This window comes from Muscardinus avellanarius, assembly GCF_963383645.1.
Source record: "Muscardinus avellanarius genome assembly, chromosome: X".
Classification (NCBI taxonomy): Eukaryota; Metazoa; Chordata; class Mammalia; order Rodentia; family Gliridae; genus Muscardinus; species Muscardinus avellanarius.
This window is the reverse complement of record NC_137792.1, coordinates 53247684-53267510: the sequence shown is the minus strand read 5'-3', so window position 1 is coordinate 53267510 and position 19827 is coordinate 53247684.

Below are 19827 nucleotides of genomic sequence, written 5' to 3'. Positions count from 1 at the left end.
ATTGTCCTGTTGAATAGACTTGGTGAAGGCAGACATTCTTATTTTGTTCCTGATCTTAGGGAAAAAGCACCCAGCCTTTCCACAATAAGCATGTTAGCTAGAGTGCACTAGAAGATTGCCTTTATCCAGTTGAAGGACTTTTTCTCTATTTCTAGTTTGTTGAGTGTATGATGAAAAGATTTGGATTTTGTTATCTTGTTACTGGGTAGAAATGTCACCACTCAGGAAAAGAAGCTAGTGTCTATCACTGGTCTACTCCTTCCCTCCACAAATACTCATAAAATTGTCAGGAAAATGGGTTTTATTCAAAGCTAGCATTAAAAAATAGAGAGGAAAACTTGTTTCAAATCACCATCCTCAGAGAGTCAAGGGCAGGCTCAGCTTATAAAAATGTCAGAAGTTCAAACAAGTTGGATTTTTAATTCTTGGCATGAAGGAGTTGTTCTTAATTTCACAGGAATTCTGTTTCAATTCATGTCTATTGAAATGATAATGCATTTCCCTCCTTTGATAAATATATTATCAAAGAATATAATAATATATAATATAATATATGATAATATTTATATAATAATATAATAATATAATAATATTTATCAAAGAATATATATATATTCCATGGATTGTTGTTAGATTTAAATAAACCTTGCATTCCTGGGGAAAATCCCACTTTATCATGGGAATATAATCATCTTTATATGTTGCTGGGTTCAGTTTGCTAGTATTTTATTGAGAATTTCTGTGCCTATATTCATAAGGGTTAGTGTGCTATAATTTTCTTCTTATGTGATATATTTGGTATTGGTTTTAGGGTAATACTGACCTGAAAGAATAAAATTAGGAGTAGTAGTGTTCCCTCTTATTTTTTGAAAGAGTTTGTAAAGGCTCAGTGTCAATTCTTTGTTAAACATTTTCTAGAGTTCAATGGTGAAACAATCTGGGCTTGAAATTTCCTTTCTGGAAATATTTCAGACTGCAAGTTAAATATCATCAATATCCACTGGGCTATGTATGCTATATAGTTCTTCTTGAGTGAATTTTGGTAATTTATACCTTTCAGGACTTTGTCCATTTCATGTTAAGTTGTCAAATATATAGGCATGCATTGTTCATACAACATTTTTATTTTATTAGCTACAGATGCTAATAGTGCCACATTTCCCATTTATCATATTGATTATTTTATCTGTTGTCTTTAATCACTTTTTCCTCATTAGTCTGCTTAGGAGTTCATCATTTATTTTCCTTTTCCAGTACTGGGGATTGAACCCAGCAGTACTCTACCCACTGAACTACATTTCCAGCCCTTTTCACCTTTTATTCTTTATTTTGAGGCAAGGTGTCTCTGAGTTTCCTAGGCTGGTGTTGAACTTGTGATCCTCTTACCTCAAACTCTGCCTCTCCCCTCCCAGGAACCACTGCACTGGACTTTTTTCTATCTCACTTTGATTTTTATTTCCCTTTTTTCTATTTTCTTTTCTTTTCCTTTTTTTTTCAGTACTTAGAATGAAACCCACTGGCATTCTACCTCCAAGATACACCCCCAGACATATTTTCCTTTATTATTTATTTTGAAACAAGGTCTCAATGAGTTGCAGAGGGCCTCACTAAGTAGCTGAGGTTGTCCTCAAATACTAGTTCTCTGGTCTTAGCCTCCCAAATGCTGGGATTACAAGTATGTGCCACCAACGCCCGGCTTTCTATTTACTTTGGTTTTAATGTCCTCTTCTTTCTCTAGTTTCTTAAATGAAGGAGAATCTAAGGTTGTTTTAAGTTGTTTTTCAAATATAAATCTATAATATAAATTTCCCTATAAATAATGCTCTGGTGACATCACATATATTCTGTTATGTTGTGTTTTTATTTTCACTCTCCTTAAAACATATTCTGTGTCTGGTGTTGTGGTACATGTCTGTAATCCCAGCAGCTTGCAAGGCTGAGACAGAAAGATCACATGTTTGAGGCCAGCCTGGGCAATGTAGTAATAGCCTGTCTTGAAGTAAAAAATGAAAAGGTCTGTGGAATAGATCGGTGTGGCCCTAGGTTCAGTCCCCAGTAGTGCAAAAATTTTATATATGTAAATGTATGATTTATATACACACAAATATAAAATATGCATAAATATTTAAATGTATAAATTTATATGTGTACATAAATACATAAGATATTTAAATTTATAAATTTATAAATTTATAAATATACATATATACATACATATGTGTGTTAGTATACACTACCTCCTTTTTTTTGTGGTACTGGGGTTCCTGGAAGCCCTTCTACCTCCGGGCTACACTCCCAGACCTATTTTTACATTTTTTATTTGGAAACAGGGTCTCCTAAGCCAGTGCGGGCCGCTGGCTTCGAACCTGCGTGATCCTCCTGTCTCTGCCTCCCAAGCGTGGGCCACCACGCCCGGCCACTACCTCCTTTTTGAATTGTTCTTTGTCCCATAAATTATTTAGAAATGTATTATTTAGTTTTCAAGTATTTGATTATTTCCTAGACATATTTACTTACCAAATTCAAATTTAATTCCACTGTGATCAGAGAACAAACTGTATGACTCAAATTTTTCTAAATTTATTGAGACTTGATTTATTACCAGAATATTATCTATCTTGATAAATACCCCATATATACTAGAAAAAATATGCATCCTGTTGTAAATATAAATTAGGTCATTTTTTGTGATACTGGGTGTTGAACCCAGAGGCTTTCTACCTCCGGGCTATACTCCCAGACCTATTTTCTATTTTATTTGGAAACAGGGTCTCACTAAGTTGCTGAGAGCCTCAATAAGTAGCTGAGGCTGGCTTCGAACCTGTGCGATCCTCCTGTCTCAGCCTCCCAAGCGCTGGGATTACAAGTGTGCACCACCATCCCTGGCAAATTTTATTTTATATTTGTGGTACCGGGTTTTGAACTTAGGTACATTCTATCTCTGAGCTACACAGAAGCCTGAATGAGATCATCAACCTAGAGAGGTGAATGGATTGAAACTGATCTCAGTGTCTCCTCCAAGAAGCTGGGAGTTTTTATAGCTCTTCATGAAACAATTCCACTGGCTTCCCTCCTATAAAGGTAAGGTCTATTTCTACAGAAGGCCTCAGGAAAATGGAGGGCGAGATGGGAGGTGATAAAACTAAGGTAAGGAAGAATCCAGGAATGAGGGCACGTGTACAGAAGAACTTTTCAGTTAAATCACATACATCTTTGGTTAAGTCAAGCTATTTCTTGGTATGTCCATCAGTTTTTTTGTTTTGTTTTGTTTTGTTTTGGTACTGGGGTTTCTGGAAGCCATTCTACCTCTGGGCTACACTCCCAGACCTATTTTTATAGGTTTTATTTGGAAACAGGGTCTCTTAAGCCAGCACAGCTGGCTTCGAATGTGCTCGATCCTCCTGTCTCGGCCTCCCAAGCAGGGATTACAAGTGTGTGCCACCACGCCAGGCTGTCCATCAATTTTAAGTTGTAGTTAGATGCATGCGAACTACCTGGCACAATCTGAAACATGTATATATCTGCTTCAACTCTCTACACTGCTAAAACCCAAGCTTCGGTACCATACCTACTGGGTAAGCTGACCCCTCCCAGCCCAGAATGTAAATAAAAGTAGGATACACAATACAGCAAGTTTATTCACTGAGATATTGAAAGCTGGAGCCCAGTGATTTTTTATTTATTTATTGGTACATTGTATCTGGGCATCTATCCAGTGATTTTATTATTCATGAGCACACAAAACTAGTGGGACCTAAGGCTCTATTGGGCAGAGAAGGTGAGATGGAACCCCCCCCCCCCTGTCAGAAACCAATAAGTAAATGGACTTCAAGGTGTGTAAAGGAACTATTAGGAAGGAAGGATGGTCCACATCTCCACATAGTCTTAATTAAATATGTAATGATTTCAGGTAATACATACCCTAACTAGGTAATGGCGGCTGGAGAGGAGAGAATGTACCACTGAATGGGGCGTCCATGGGAAACGTGTGAAGGAAATACCCTCTCCCTTCCATTTGACCTACTAAAATGGAGAATGGAAGGGTTGGGGGATGAGAAAAGGCGAAAGGTCATTGTGTGACAGCTCTTTAGGGAGGATAAGCAAATGTCCAACCAGACCATCTCGGCCTCCTGATCATCTGCCCCCTTCCCCATGGACCTGGCCAGATGGTGCTTTGTGACGTCTAAGCCCCTCCCCCAGGATTGTCATTGGCTGGGTGTGGCTTGCTGACCAAACAAAGCCCGAGGGCGTGGCCACTCACCGGGCCCCGGAGGGCTATATATAGAAGGGCCCTGGGCGGTCTTGGGTAGACCACTGAGAGGCGCTGAGATGGCAAAGACCACCAGAAGAACATCAGCTCCGAGTGTGGTTACCTACCAACCCACCTCAAGTCAGCATGAAGGGATAAAGAAGAGGAAGGTCACTATACAACCCAAGTCCAAGAAGGGCAAGGTGAGCCAAGACCCCGTATATGCCTCATCTCGTTCCTCTTGTCTCCTGCTCCCCTTAAGACGCCTATCCTGTCCTCATCGGGGTGCCGCACTGACCCTCCCAGCCCCCAGCCCCGTTCCTTCCCATCCCATATCTTCCCCCAGAGCAGTGCCTCTGTGATCTCCCCTCTGTCTTCCTTTCCAGGTGTTCAAGAAAACCATGAAGACCAAAAGACCCCTGCCTGCAGAGCCTTTGAGGAAGAAAGTCTCCCGCAGAGCTCACACCCATCTGGCTAAAGTTCCGAAAAGTAGAGGGACCACCAGAGAACAGCCAACCACATCGCCCGGCCAGTACCAGCCCCTGCCGGAGAATTTCAACGAACAAGACCCAGTCAGCTGTGCAGCCAGTAACTGGGAGTGAGGTCAGGGACCTCGCTCAGTCTGGCTGCCCGGAAGGGCCAATGGAGAAGAGGGGGGATTTACCATCAGCGGTTATTGACGAGGAGAAAATAAAACCAACCTCTTCTGAGATGTGTGTGGCTGTGTGTTCTCTGGTGGTAGGGAAGGAGGAAGGGAGGGAGCAGGTGTGTGGGGAGGGAGGGAGGTTCCATGGGGCTGGGGGTGGGATCAGACCTACATGCCCACAGTTAGCCAGACACCAAATCTGTGATCTGGGTCAGTGCTGAGCCCTGAAGACAAATGTCCTCCCACCTGGCGTTTTTGTACATATTTGTAGGCTGGGGCAGCTACATCAAGCGCGGATTTCCAGAAACTAGATTGAGTGAGGTATGTGGGATGAACAGGTAACGCCCCTAAAAATACAAATACATCACCTCTAGCCCACCTTTCTTTTCATGTTTGTTTCATCATCCAACCAGCCAATCGTAGTCTTTAAACAAAAAAGAAAAAAGAGAAAAGAAAGGAAGGAAGGAAGGAAGGACTAAATATCAGCTGGGGGTAGTGGCACATGCTTGTATTCCCAGCATTCGGGAGACTGAAACCGGAGGATCGCAGTTTTCAGGCAGCCTCAGCTACTTAGTGAGGCCCTCTGCAACTTAGTGAGACCCTGTTTCAAAAGGAAGAATAAAAATAGGGCAGGGGGTGTGGTTCGGAGGTCAAATGCCCCTGCGTCCATCCCCAGACCCGCAAAAAAAAAAAAAAAAAAAAAAAAAAAAGAAAACAAACCTAAATATCTCATCTTGCTAGAAGGTGGTGGTGATGATGCCACCAAGGACTGAAATCATGGTATTTGGAGGCTACAAATCCAACACAGATTAGGATACTTTTGTATTTAAAAAATTAAGATGGAGGTAGGTGCAGTGGCTCACATCTGTAATCCCAGCTACTAGGGAGGCTGTGGTAGGCGTATCACATTAATTTATTAATTAAAAATAAACAAGAAAAGCCGGGCTGGTGGCGCACGCTTGTAATCCCAGCATTTGGGTGGCAGAGACCTAGGAATGCGATTCACAGCCTCAGCTACTTAGTGAGGCCCTTCGCAACTCAGTGAGACCCCGTTTCAAAAAATAAAAAGAATAAAAAATAGGGCTGGGGATGTAGCTCAGAGGTACAACGTCCCCGGGTTCCACCTCCAGTTCTGCAATAAACAAACAAACAAACAAACAAACAAACAAACATGAAAGAAGACTGAGGTGTATCTCAGATGTAGAATGATTCTGTGCTCAATCTACAGTACCAAAACAAAGGCATAGGGCAAGGTCAGAGTGCAAAAGATCATTACTAGACACAGAAATTGTACTGATTTTTTTCTTAATACTAGAGAATGAGCCCTAGAAACTCTACTACTGTGCTACACACCCCAATTCTTTATTTTTCTACATTTTTCTGGTACTAGGGATTGAAACCAGGAGCATTCTACCTCTGAGTTACACCCCAGTCTTGTTTTATTTTTATTTATTTTGGTGGTACTAGGGAATGGACCCAGGGACACTCTACTTCCAAGCTACCCTCCTGCCATTTTCAGTTTTTGTTTCAATCTATGAGTCTTCAATCTATGAGCCTTCAATCTATGAGTCTCCCGGCTCAGCCTCTCAATTACTGGGGTTACAGGCATGTTACACCATGTACAGCTACATGTTTTGTCTTTTTTTTTTTTTTGCAGGTCTGGGGATGGAACCCAGGGGCATTAAATCTCTGAGCTACACCCCCTGCCCTATTTTTTATTCTTTATTTTGAAACAGGGTTTATCTAAGTTGTGAAGGGCCCCATTAAGTAGCTGAGGCTGTCCGCGATCCTCCGGTCTCTGCCTCCCGAATGCTGGGATTTCAAGTGTGCACCACCACGCCTGGCTATTTTGTCTTTATAATGTAGTAAGAATGTTGCTCAATATGGCATTGTACCCTCTTGACAAATTTTGAAGTTCAAAATACCGTATGGTTAACTATAACCACTGTGTTGTAGAGTAGGTTTCTAAAATGAATTCACATCTTTATACCCAGTGAACAGCATACCCCACTTCCTATTCCTATGAACCCTGAAAACCATCATTTTATTCTCTGTTTCTATGAGTTTAACTATATTTGATAGGTCATATCAGTGAAATCATGCCATATTTATTCTTCTGTGACTGTGATCATGATGTAAAAAGCAATATTATTTATAGTAGTCCCCAAATACGGAATAATTAGGTACAAATCTAATATACTGTGTGCTGGTTCTATATGTTGAAAAGCACAAAACAGTGGTTAAAGAAATAAAAGTCCTAAATATATGGAAAGATATACTATGGTCAGGTATTGAAAGATTCAGTATCATTAAGATATAAATTTTTTACAAATCAATCTATGGATATAGTCCCATTAAACTCACAGAAGGCCTTTTGTAGATATCAACAAACTGCTCAAGGGAGGCGGGCATGAATCAGTGATAGAGCACATACATTGCAAGTAAGAAGCACTGGGTTTAATCTCTGGCACTAAAACAAAAACAAAAACAAAATTGATTCTAAGATTTATTGACTTATTTATTTGTAGTGGAGATTAAACCCAGGGGTATCCTACCTCTGGATTATATCCCCAGCCCTCTTTTCCCTATTTTACTTTTTATTCAAAACAGGGTCTCACTAAGTTGAGGAGGTCTTACTAAGTAGCTGAGGCTGGCCTCGAGCTTGTGATCCTCCTGTCTCATCCTCCCAAGTACTGGGATTATAGGTGTGTGCCACCACACCTGGATCAAAAATAATATTTGAATAAGTAGTCATGTATATGCAAAAAAAGCCTTTACTTTTGCTTCAAATCTTTTTTTCTTTATGGTGCTGAGGGTCGAATGCAGGGACTCATACATTCTAAACATGTGTTCTACCACTGAGCTACATACTCGGCTTCAATGTCTTTTACATAAATTAGCTAGAAATAGATTATAGACCTAAAGGAAAAACCTAATTCCAGACAAAAACATAGGTTAAAATCTGTCTGACCTCAGCTTACACAAAATTTTTTAGCTGTAAATTGGGTGTGGTGGCGCACACTTGTAATCCCAGCATTCGGGAGGCTGAGACCAGAGGATGGCAGTTTGCGGACAGCCTCAGCTACCTAGTGTGGCCCTCTGCAACTCAGTGAGACCTGGTTTCAAAATAAAGAATAAAAAATAGGGCAGGGGGTGCAGCTCGGAGGTCAAATGTCCCTGGATTCCTTCCCCAGACCCACAAAAGAAATTTAGCTATAATAACAAAAGTATGATTCATTAAAAAAAGAAACTTTGGTGTTTTTTGATACTGGGGTCTAAACCCAGGGGCTTTTACCATCAAGATACATTTCCAGCCCTATTTTATTTTGAAACAGGTTCTCACTAAGTTGCTGATGGCCTTGCTATGTTGCTGAAGCTGGCCTCGAACCTGCTGTCCTCCTCTCTCAACCTCACAAATACTACGATTCCAGGCATGTACCACCACACCTGGCTTAAATTAGGTTTCATATAAATTCAAAACATTTCCTATGCAAAGGACACTGTTAAAATAATGAAAATGCAACCAAGAGATTGAGAGAAATTATATATACTTTTGTGTGTGGTACTGGATATTGAACCCAGGGGTGTTCTACCTCTGAGTAATACACCTAGAACTATGATTTATATTTTATTTAGAAACAGAATCTCACTAAGTTACTGCACACTGGCCTTAAACCCCTGATCCTCCTGTGTCTGCCTCTCAAGTACTGGGGTTCCAAGAGTGTACCACCATGCCTAGCAGAGAAATGAGTTTTTAATTACATATATATCTTGTATCCAGACTAACTCTAGAAGCTCAGCAACAAGATCAGTCTAGTTAGACAAATAGATACAATATTTGAACAAACACTTCACCAAAGAAGATATGTTATGGACCAAGAAGATAGACAGGAGATAGATGCTGTAAGAGAAATGATCTCTTAGAAAGACATTCAACATCATTAGCTGCTTTGGAAATGTACTTTAAAACCATAATAAAAGGGACTGGGGGTGTAACTCAGTGGGACAGTTAGTGTTTATAATGTATGAGAACCTGGGTTCCATTCCCACCACCACCCAAAATAATAATGATATATCCTTATCAGTATTACTGCTACTCATAATACTAAAATAACTATATCAGTATTATTACTATTCATATATTATAATGAGTAATATTAAAAATAAATAAAAATGAATAACTGGCAACCCAATTTCTGGTAGGATCGTGGAGCTACTGGAAGCCTTATATAGTGCTGGTGAGAATGGAAAATGGTACTGCCATTTTGGAGACATTTTGGCCATGTTTTTAATAATGTTAAACATACACTTTTCATATGACCAGAAAACCTACTCCTGTGTATTTACCCAAGTGAAATGAAAACACATGTACATACAAAAACCTGCAGAGGAATGTTTATAACAACTTTATTCCTAAATGTCAAACAAACACTGGAAAGAATCCAAACAGCCCACAGATGAGGATTGGAGAAATAAACTGGACCCATCCTTGGAACAATAATAAGAATGAACTCAACAATAGTGACAGAGACCCCAAGAATTAAGAGATTCCAGAAATGTGGAACATCTGCCAAGGAAAGCAGCAGGCTGGAGGGTGCCAGTCAGAGAGACTAGCTCATGGACTGCAACAGATAAGGCCATTTTGTATTGGAAGCTTTCTCTTTTATTACTTTATTTTTTAGTTCTGGGCACTGAACTTAGGGGCATTCTATCTCCCAGTTATACCCCAAGCCCTTTCTATTTTTTTTATATTCAAACAGGGTCTTGCTACAATGCTGAGGATCTCATTAAGTTGCTAAAGATGGACTTGAACCTGTGATCTTCCTGTCTCAGCCTCTCAAGTGCTGGAGTTAAATATGTGCACCACTGTGCCAGGAGTGTTCTTTTTTATGACAAATGGGAATAACAATGATTATCCTACCTAACTCACAATACTGTTGTGATAATCATGTAAGATATGTCCTGTGGTACTTTGTAAACAATGATGTTCTGTGTATACATAAAGAACAGAATCAGGTTTGGTGGTGTACAGCCATAATCTCAGTACTTGGAAGGCGGAGACAGGAGGATTGCGGGTTCACAACCAGTCTCTCAACAATTTAGCAAGGCATGAAGCCGCTCAGTGAAACTCTATTTGAGCCCTTCATGTTTTTTTATTTTGAAATAGGGAAGAGAAGATAAAGTAAAACATTAAAATAATACTATAGCAATATGTGATAATATTACTAGTAATTTCACTAACATGTGCAGGAATGTAGAGGGAAATGCGTCAAGAGCTGTGTGCATGTGAGTTTTTATCACCTTGAACCTCACTATGGTGTATAACTGAAATGCACTAATTACTTTTATCTTTTTATAAATTCAGTTTTACAACCTCAGAACGTATGAGATTGAGCCGGCCATGGTGGCGCACGCTTGTAATCCCTGCGCTTGGGAGGCTGAGACAGGAGGATCGCGCAGGTTCGAAGCCAGCCTCAGCTACTTAGTGAGGCTCTCAGCAACTTAGTGAGACCCTGTTTCCAAATAAAAATATAAAATGGGTCTGGGAGTATAGCCTGGAGGTAGAAAGCCTCTGGGTTCCACCCCCAGTACCACCAAAAAAAAAAAAAAAAAAAAAAAAAGAAAGTATGAGACTGTCATCAACCTAGCCAGACCTTGTTCTAAAAAAAAAAATAAAGTGAGCCTGGAGATGTAGCTCAGAGATAGAATGTACCTGAGTTCAAACCCTGCTACGAAAAAATAAAAAGAAGAAAGAAAAAAATAAAAGAATAAAGGCTATCATCTCCCGTGAGAAGGGGGAAGGTGAGCAGGGAGGTGGGAGTTAAGAGACCTCCAGGAGGTGAGATCTCCAGGAGATCAGAGCCATCAACCTACAAGATACCAATTCAAATTAAATACTGAAACTATTAACCTCATAGTTTCTCTAAAACCCTGTAAGGTTTTACAGCCCACCTCCCAAGAGGTTTGATAATTATTCTATTTCAGAAACTCCCTCCCCCCTGTGTGGGAGGAGTTGTTTTTGTCTTCTATCATCCCTTAAATTGAACTTTCATATTTCTATACCCTTTATGAGTCCTTGAACTTTATTTGTTGAAATCCACTGGGCAAGAATCCTATAAGTATGCTATATGAGTAGAATACCCCTGAATTCCATTCTAAATACAAAAAAGGAGGAGAGGGAGGAGGAGGAGGAGGAGGAGGAGGAGGGGGGGGAGTTATCTGAGCCTGAGGGACTTTTAGATGAGTTGAGAAATACACAATTTGAAATAGCAACACCAGCTTGGCTCATATAGAAATTATTTTATTATGTGTGTAGTACTGAAGATTGAACCCAGGGGTACAATTTGAGCTACATCTCCAGACTTATTTTTATTCTTTGTTTTAAGTAGCTGAGGCTGGCGGTGACTGGTGATCGTCCTGCCTCAGCCTCCCAAGTACTGAGATTACAAGTGTTCACCACTATGCCTAGCTTCATATATTAATTCGATGTGCATGTTTCTTTAAACTTTAAACCTCACTTTAAACCTCACTATGACTTTAAACCTCACTATGACTTTAAATGTATGACTTTAAACCTAACTATGATGTATAATAATGATGAAATATGGACACTTTGTACATGTTAAAGTAATATGCAATATGGAATGTGAATACAATTGTTAATAAATAATATACTTATTAGATTTTCTTATTTGATTTTTGAGTCTTTTACCAACCATCAAGAGTTCTAACATTCAATAAATATTGGCTGCTGGGTGTGGTGGAGTACACTTGTTTGTAATCCCAGCATTTTTAAGGCTGAGACAGGAAAATCGCAGATTCAGGGACAGCCTCAGATACTTAGTGAGACCTTCTGCAAGTTAGTGAGACCGTGCTCAAAAATAAGGAATAAAAAATAGGCCTGTGGTTGTAGCTTGGAAGTAGAACGCCCCTGGGTTCCACACCCAGTACCGGAAAAAAATGTTGCCTGAATGGCAGGTTAAAAAAAAAACCTTTTTTTTTTTTTTTTTTCAAAATCACAAAGAATTTGATTTGAAAGAGGTAGAAGTTGCTCTGACATACAAAAACAGAAAGAGAAATTCCAGAAATTCAAGTGTGTGTGTGTGTGTGTGTGTGTGTGTGTGTGTGTGTATGTGTGTAGATAAAGGAAAAATGTGAGAAGGCTTAATTACTAAAATCAGGAGTGAAGAAGGCATCACTACTAATCTTGCAAAAATAAAAAAGGATTATAAGAGAATACTATGAATGATTCTGGAGACTCAGAAAGAAGGATAGCAAATTCAAAACCAGCCTGGAGGCCAGGCATAATGGCGAATGCCTGTAATCTCAGTACTTGGGAGGCCGAGACAGGAGAATTGAAACTTCAAGACCAGCCTCAGCAACTAGACCTTGTTTCAAAATATAAAGAAAAAAGCAGGGAATGGTATTTGGGAAGCTGAGACAGGAGGATCACATGCTTGTAGACAGCCTTAGCTACTTAAGTGAGGCCCTCCATAATTTAGTGAGACCTTGTTTTAAATAAAGAATAAAAAATAGGGCTGTAGATGAAGCTCAGAGGTAGAATATTCCTGGATTCAATTCCTAGTACCACAAAAAGAAAAATTAAAAAAGGGTTGGGAGTGTAGCTCAGAGGTAGAATATCCTTGGGTTTAGCCCCAGACATGCACACGCACACACACACATACACACACACACTTATTGCTAAAAACTTCTAAGGATCTTCTTTTTTTTTTTTTGTGGTGCTGGGGATGGAACCCAGGGGCTTTCTACCTCGGGGCTATACTACCAGACGTATTTTATACTTTATTTTGAAATTGGAAACAGGGTCTCATTAAATTGCTGAAAGCCTCACTAAGTAGCTGAGGCTGGCTTTGAACCTGTGTGATCCTCCTGTCTCAGCCTCCCAAGTTCTGGGATCACAAGCATGCGCCACCATGCCCAGCTTGCTAAGGGATCTTCTGAGCTTTTTGCTGGTGGAGAGTCTTGCTTGGATGTTGATTGCTGCTGACTGGTCAGGATGGTGGTTGCTGAAGATGGTAATAGCTGTAGCAATTTCTTAAAATAAGATGACAATGAAGGTTGCTACATCAATTGATTTTTTTTCATGACAAATTTCTCTGTAGCACATGATGCTGTTTGATATAATTTCTTCCACTGTAGATTGTCTTTTAAGATTGGAATCAGTTCTCTTGAACTCTGCCACTATTTTCTCAATTGAAGTTGATATAATATGCTAAATGTTTTTTTGTTATTTCAACAGTGCTCACATAATCTTCACCAGAAGTAGATAACAGCTCAAGAAAATACTTTGTTTGCTTAGCCTTTAGAAGAAACTCATCTGTTTTTATGAGCAACTAGAATGTAGCTCAGTGTTACAAGGTGTACATAGCATGCACAGGGCCCTGAGTTCCATCTCTAGCACCACAAAAAATGTTACCATAAGATTGTAGCAATTCAGTCATTTCTTCAGCCTCCACTCTGAATCCTAGTTTTTAAGTTCACCAAATCTGTATTTGTTTGAAGATTCAGTTGGTAAGGAAAAAAGTGTAGTGTTTGAGAAGGGCAATAAATATGGTGCAATATAACAAGGTATCCTTTTATGTAGTGTGTGTGTGTGAGTGTGTGTGTGTTGTGGGTGTGTGTGTGTACCTGCACACACACATGTCTGTGCTACCTGAATTTTACCTGAATATTTGCCTCTCAATTGGCACAGATGCTTTAGGGATTTAATCTTATTTTTAAATTATTATGAAAACACTTATTTAGGAGCCAGAAAGCCACAGCCACATGGGACCAAACCTGGCCTCCAGTAATCTGTTTTTGTAAACTTTCATTGGGGTTCACAGCAAACAGCCACTCTCCTTATTTCCATATTGCCTGTGGATGCTTTAGTGTTACAAGGGCAGGGTTAAGTATTTTAGTAACTATTTGATTCTTTACATAAAATGTTTGATAAACTGTTATTCTCTTGATTGCAACATCAATATCTGGAGCCCACTCAGAGGTTAGTATCTATAGTCACAGCAACTTGAGGCTGAGGCAGAAGGATCTCTAGAACTCATTTATGTGTTCAAGGTCAGTAAGGAGCTTCATATCAGAATATGCCTGGCAAAATAGCTCTAGAGATCTGAAGCACTCCTTTCAATTCTCGGGAAAGTTCAAGAGTCTTGTTTTACTATCCACTTTTATTCTTTTGCTACTCTCTTTCTGCAGATGCTAACAGGGCCAAGAAGCAGGTGTCTCCAGAGGGGAGGACTGCCTGAGTGTCTGGAGATCCTTTGTTTTTACTTGATCGCAGGAGTGAAATGCAGAGCTCCAGCTTTTTTTTTTTAATTTTTTATTGGTGCACTGTATTCATACATCATAGTGGGATATAAAAAACTTTTGTAGACATACATGCACACATTGCCCAGTCAGCCCCCACACTATCCCCACCCCACCCCATTCCCTCCCCATCCCTCCTTCCCATGCTTGGCTTAGTGGTTGACATCTAGTATTATAGCAATTTATCCAAAATTAACAATGATAATCTCACATAACAGTTTCATTTGTCTGATACCAAGCTTTTGATAATTTAAAGATAACATTTCAATATTTCTTTTTGCTTTCTTTCTTACCAGGGAATATTTTTTTCTTTTTTTAGGTGAAACTATCATATTTATATATTTATTTTTCAGAAAAAATCTATCCTAATATGGAATATGGACTCTAGATACCCAAAATGATCTCGAAAAAGAACAAAGCTAGAAGATATATATTTTCTAATTTCAAACCATATAAAGCTACAATAATTGAAACAGTGTAGTACTTTTCTAAAGGCAGATATATAAACCATTGGAGTTAAATAAAAGCCTAGAGATACATTCTTCCATATATTGTCAAGTTATTTTTGACAAGGTTTCCATGAACATTTGGTGGGGGAAATAATAATCTTTTAACTAAATATTCTTGAATAATAATAATTACATGAAAAAGAATAAAATTGGACCCTTACCTAATCCCATATACAAGTATTAACTCAAAATAGATAAAAGACCTAAATATAAATCTTAAGACTATAAACTTTTAGGAGAAAATCTGGGTCATAAAACCTCACAACATTGAAATTGGCAGTGATTTCTTGGATATGATTTCAATGGCACAGGCAACAAAAGAGTATACAAACTCCCTAAAAAATAAAAAAAAATATTGTATATCCAAAGACAATATAAACAGTTAAAAGTTACTAATAGAATGGGATATAATATTTCCAGTTGCTATATCTGAAGGTATATTAATATTCCAACTAGAAATCCTAAAAATTAACAATAATAAAGGCAAACAATACAATTTAGAGATAGGTAAAAGACTAACATAATGAATCTCCACAGATAACCAATCTTAGTTGACTGTTGGATGGAAAATCTTGTTTCTCTGGTTCTGGTGTGTGTTACCTATTTCTTCTTTGTAGTTAATCTCTTTGAGTATTTTCTCTAGTGCTGGTTTTGAAGACATAAATTCCTTTAGTTTCTGTTTGTCATGGAAGCTTCTTATTTCTCCATCTAATTTGATAGAAAGTTTTGCTGGGTAGGAAATTTTTGGCTGGAAGTTATTTTCTTTCAGAGTTTGGAATATGTTACTCCAAGCCCTTCTGGCTCTCATGACTTGGTTTGGGAAGTCTGGAGTGATTCTAATTGGTTTGCCTCTGAATGTCACTTGGCCCTTTGCTTTTGTTGCCTTTAAGATTCTCTGCTTGGCTTCCACATTGGTCATTTTGACAATTATGTGGCGTGGGGATCCTCTTCTCCTATCCTGTCTAAAGGGAGTTCTGTAAGTTTCCTGGACCTGTGTATCGACCTCTTGCTCTATGTTTGGAAAATTTTCTGCTATTACTTCCTTGAAGATATTGTTGATCCCTTTGGTTTCACCTTCTTTTCCCTCCTCTATTCCAATTATTCTTAGGTTAGATCTCTTAAAATGGGCCCATATTTCTTCAATATCAGATTCCTGCTGTTGGATATATTTTTCTAGATTAGAAACTATGCGTTCATTTTTGGATTGCTCATCTTCTAAGAGCGAGATTCTATTTTCCATGTGGTCTAATCGGTTGTTTGTACTTTGAATTGAGGCCTTTACTTCATTAATTGCATCCTTTATCTCTTTTTGACTCTGTCTGAATTCTTTTCAAAACACCTCTATTATTTCTAAAGTTATTTTCCTGATTTGATCTTCTAGAAACCTCTGAATTTCTGTGTTATCGGGTTCTGATGTTGTGGGATTGTGGGCATTCATTGCTCCAGTGTTATTCCTCTTTCCCATGATTTCGGGAGTTTGTGCCTTCTCTGGGTTCTTCCCTTGGGTCACTACGACTTCACTTAAGGTGCTCTGGATCTCGAGTCTGTGGTATCTCAGTCACCACTACTCCTTTACTGGGTTGTATCGCAAAATCTCAGACCCAGGGAGTCAATAGAGACTGCTTTAGACTATGGGGGGGTGCCAGGTTGCACGTTCTCCTATGGTGTGATATCTCTGCCACCGCCACTCCCCCCTGGGTCAAGTCCCTTGGAGTCAGTACTGGGATTTCTCCTCTGGGGCCTGCAATTTGACTCACTGTTGTTGAATATGCAGATGGAGCTGTAGTGGACTTGGTGAATTTGCTGCTGCTGCCGCTGGTGGCAATATGGCACTGCTGCCACACCCTCGGCCGTGAGGCTGGTGTATTTCTTCTCTGGTTTTGAGTTCCACTCTGAGTTCCTGCAGAGTGTGCTGAGCCCAGCCACTGGGAGCTTTAGATGCTCTCTGCGCTGAAAAATCTGCGGAATCCCGCCGGGCTCTTCCGCAGCGGCTCACCTCAGCTAGCTGTCCAGGCTCTTCTGCACCGGCTCACCTCGGCTCGCTGTCTGCTGCTCCTCTCTGGAGCCTGGTGGGCTGTTGAGTGCGTTGGTCTGGAGCTGTCCGGTGAGCTCGCCGCTACCGCCGGCAGTAAGACACTGCTGTTGTGTCTTCGGCCGTGAGGCTGGCATATCTCCTCTGTGGCTCTGAGCTCCGTTATGAGACCCCCCTCCTCTCTGGGGCTGGTGATTTTTTTGTTTCTCTGGTGATGGTGTTTTCTGAAAAGCGTTGATTTTGTGGTAATAGAGATTGGTTGTTAGTGGGGCTTTTAAGCCCCGCTTTTCTCGGTCGCCATCTCCCCAGAAGTAAAAAAACAGAGCTCCAGCTTAAAGGGTCTGCTGACATGTCTTATGTACAGGAGGGAAACCACACAAGCAAAATTTTTGAATTGTAGATTAACTTTTTCCCCGTTTCTAATGGGTAGTGGGATTTGTCTTTCCCTTGAAAACTGGTATTTCCCTGGCCAAATGGAGTTAAAGGGAGAGACTTTTCCCAACTTGATGTTGCCCATAGAAGGGAGACTGCTGCTTGTCTCTGCCACTTCAACCAGTTGGCTTGCAGCAGGGAGAATGTGGGGGAAGAGAGAAGGACTGAGATATCCTCTCCCCCCCAACACACACACTCACAGAGCTGCTTGTCCTTGGAGACAGGGTGCCAGGAAGTTCCCATTTCCATACACAGATACATCCTCTCAATTGGCACAGATGAGAGAAGTCAGGGCAAAGATAACAACCCAGCCCTAGGTTGGCAGGGCAGGGGAGCAGCCCTTGGTCTCTGGAGACAGGGAAGGGGGTACTACCTTTTTAGTACCAGGACCTGAGAGAACCGAAGATTTACATTGCCCCAGCCCATAGGCCAACTTGCTGGTGTCCCACAGGGAGTGACCTTATCAAGGTATAGCTGCTGCTTTTATGACTGATTCCATTGCTCTAAAAGCTATGGTAGCACAGCAGAGGGGACAATTTTATCTCAAGCTCATTACATCTTTTTTTTAACATTCTTCTGGTGAAGATACCAGAGGTGGTGTTCTTCTCTGCACCATTAGCTTAGATCCAGGCTATTGAGACTCTTTATCCTGCCACTGTGTGCACATGCAAACACACACACACACACACACACACACACACTCACAGTCACACACACACATGGCACAGTAATCTCTTTTCATTCAGACAAACTATTCCAACTCGAGTTGTAAGATTGTACCATATTCAAGTCCTGCTGCGGCCACCAGAATTGTAACCAAATTCTGGTACCTGCCCCAATTAGCCAAATGAAATAATTGGAACAAGCCTTTAGGAAGAAGGAAAAGGAAATTTCTTGATTTTTTTAGCAAGCTGGCAAATATGAACTTAAGAGTTCAGAATCAAACCCTGGATTCTCCCTGAACAAAGGGAATAAAGCCCTTTTTAGTAGTTAGCTCTTTAGGGTCCTGTGGGCTTGTCAGAAGAAATAAAATCCATGTTTAAATTCTACTTAAGTTGGTTCTTTCTCATAGTAACAGGGTGTCAGATGCCCAGTCTCCACTCCTTTGGTCAGTAAGCTGATAAAATATCATTGCTTGTTAATAATTGCTAGGGTTAGGGTTAGGGGAAGGGCCAACAGGAGAAGAAAAAAAATGTTAGCTTTGAAACAAGACATCTGTTAGCTGCCAAGGTCAGAAGCAGGCCACCAGTATAAGAGTACAAAGAAAAAATTAAATTTCTGAAAAGTTTGATATCCTGTTCAAGTATATACAGCTAGGACCGTGACAGAGTTGAGATGTGGATGCAGGCTGTTTGATTCTTGGGCTCATGTGCATAATATATATCATAATACCTTATTATTTGGTTACCCAACCAGAATATTTTTGCCTGGAGGACTGTATGCCAGTCATTGAAACAACCAGTTTTGTAAGAGTTTATTCACCATAAATGATGACTGCTAAATAGACTCCTCTTCATCAGCTAGAAAATGCATTCCACATGAAGGCTGCTCTTTCTTTCTTCCTTTTTTTTGGTACTGGGAATTGAACCCAGGGAAATTCTGCCTCCTAGCTACACCCCAGCCCTTTTTATTTTTATATTTTTATTTATTTATTTATTTATTTATTTATTTATTTATTTATTTATTTATTTTTGGTATTAGGAATTGAACCCAGGGGTTTTCTACCTCCAAGAGATACTCCCAGCCCTATTTTATTTTTTTATTTTGATACAAGGTCTTTTTTTTGGTTTGTTTGTTTGGTGGTACTGGGTTTCCTGGAAGCCCTTCTACCTCCGGGCTACACTCCCAGACCTATTTTACACTTTTTTTAAAATTTGGAAACAGGGTCTCTTAAGCCAACGTCGCTGCTTTGAACCTGCGTGATCCTCCTGTCTCCGCCTCCCAAGCGCGGGGATTACAAGCCTGCGCCACCACGCCCGGCTTTGAGAGACAAGATCTTGCTAAGTTGCTGAGAGTCTAAGTTACCAAGGCTGGCCTCAAACTCTCAATATTTCGGTCTCAAACTCTCCCTAAGTACTGGGATTACAGATGTGTGCCACCACCTTTTTTTCGATGTTCTCTCTATTTGCTTCTTTTTCTAAGTTTTTTTTCTAAATTCTTTTTCTAAGTTCTAGGGCTTCTTTTTCTAAGTTCTCTCTATTTGCACTTTGTTCTTTCATGTCCAATTATCATGCATAATTTAACTGCATGATGTAATTAATTTTCAAAATGCAAAAGTGTAAAATTGTATGTATAAACAATTACTAACACTGGCAAACACTTGTTACTTCAGAATGAATATCCAATAACTAATTGTGCTCACAATTACCTAATTAGGCAGGGTTAGCAACTTCTGAATTTGTTTTATATGCAAAATAGATTCCATATTTTTAATTTAAAAAATTGGTTGGAATTTGAAAGAGGGGTACATATAATAAAAAGGTTAAATATGATTTTGTAAAACATTAAGAGGGATTCTGTGTGGAGTAAAATATAATTTGAATATAAATATACCATGAAGAGCAGATGAGATTGAGTTAGGATTGTGTTTATTGTTGCTGTTAACAGATTCTACATGGTCGATAAAAATCTGTGG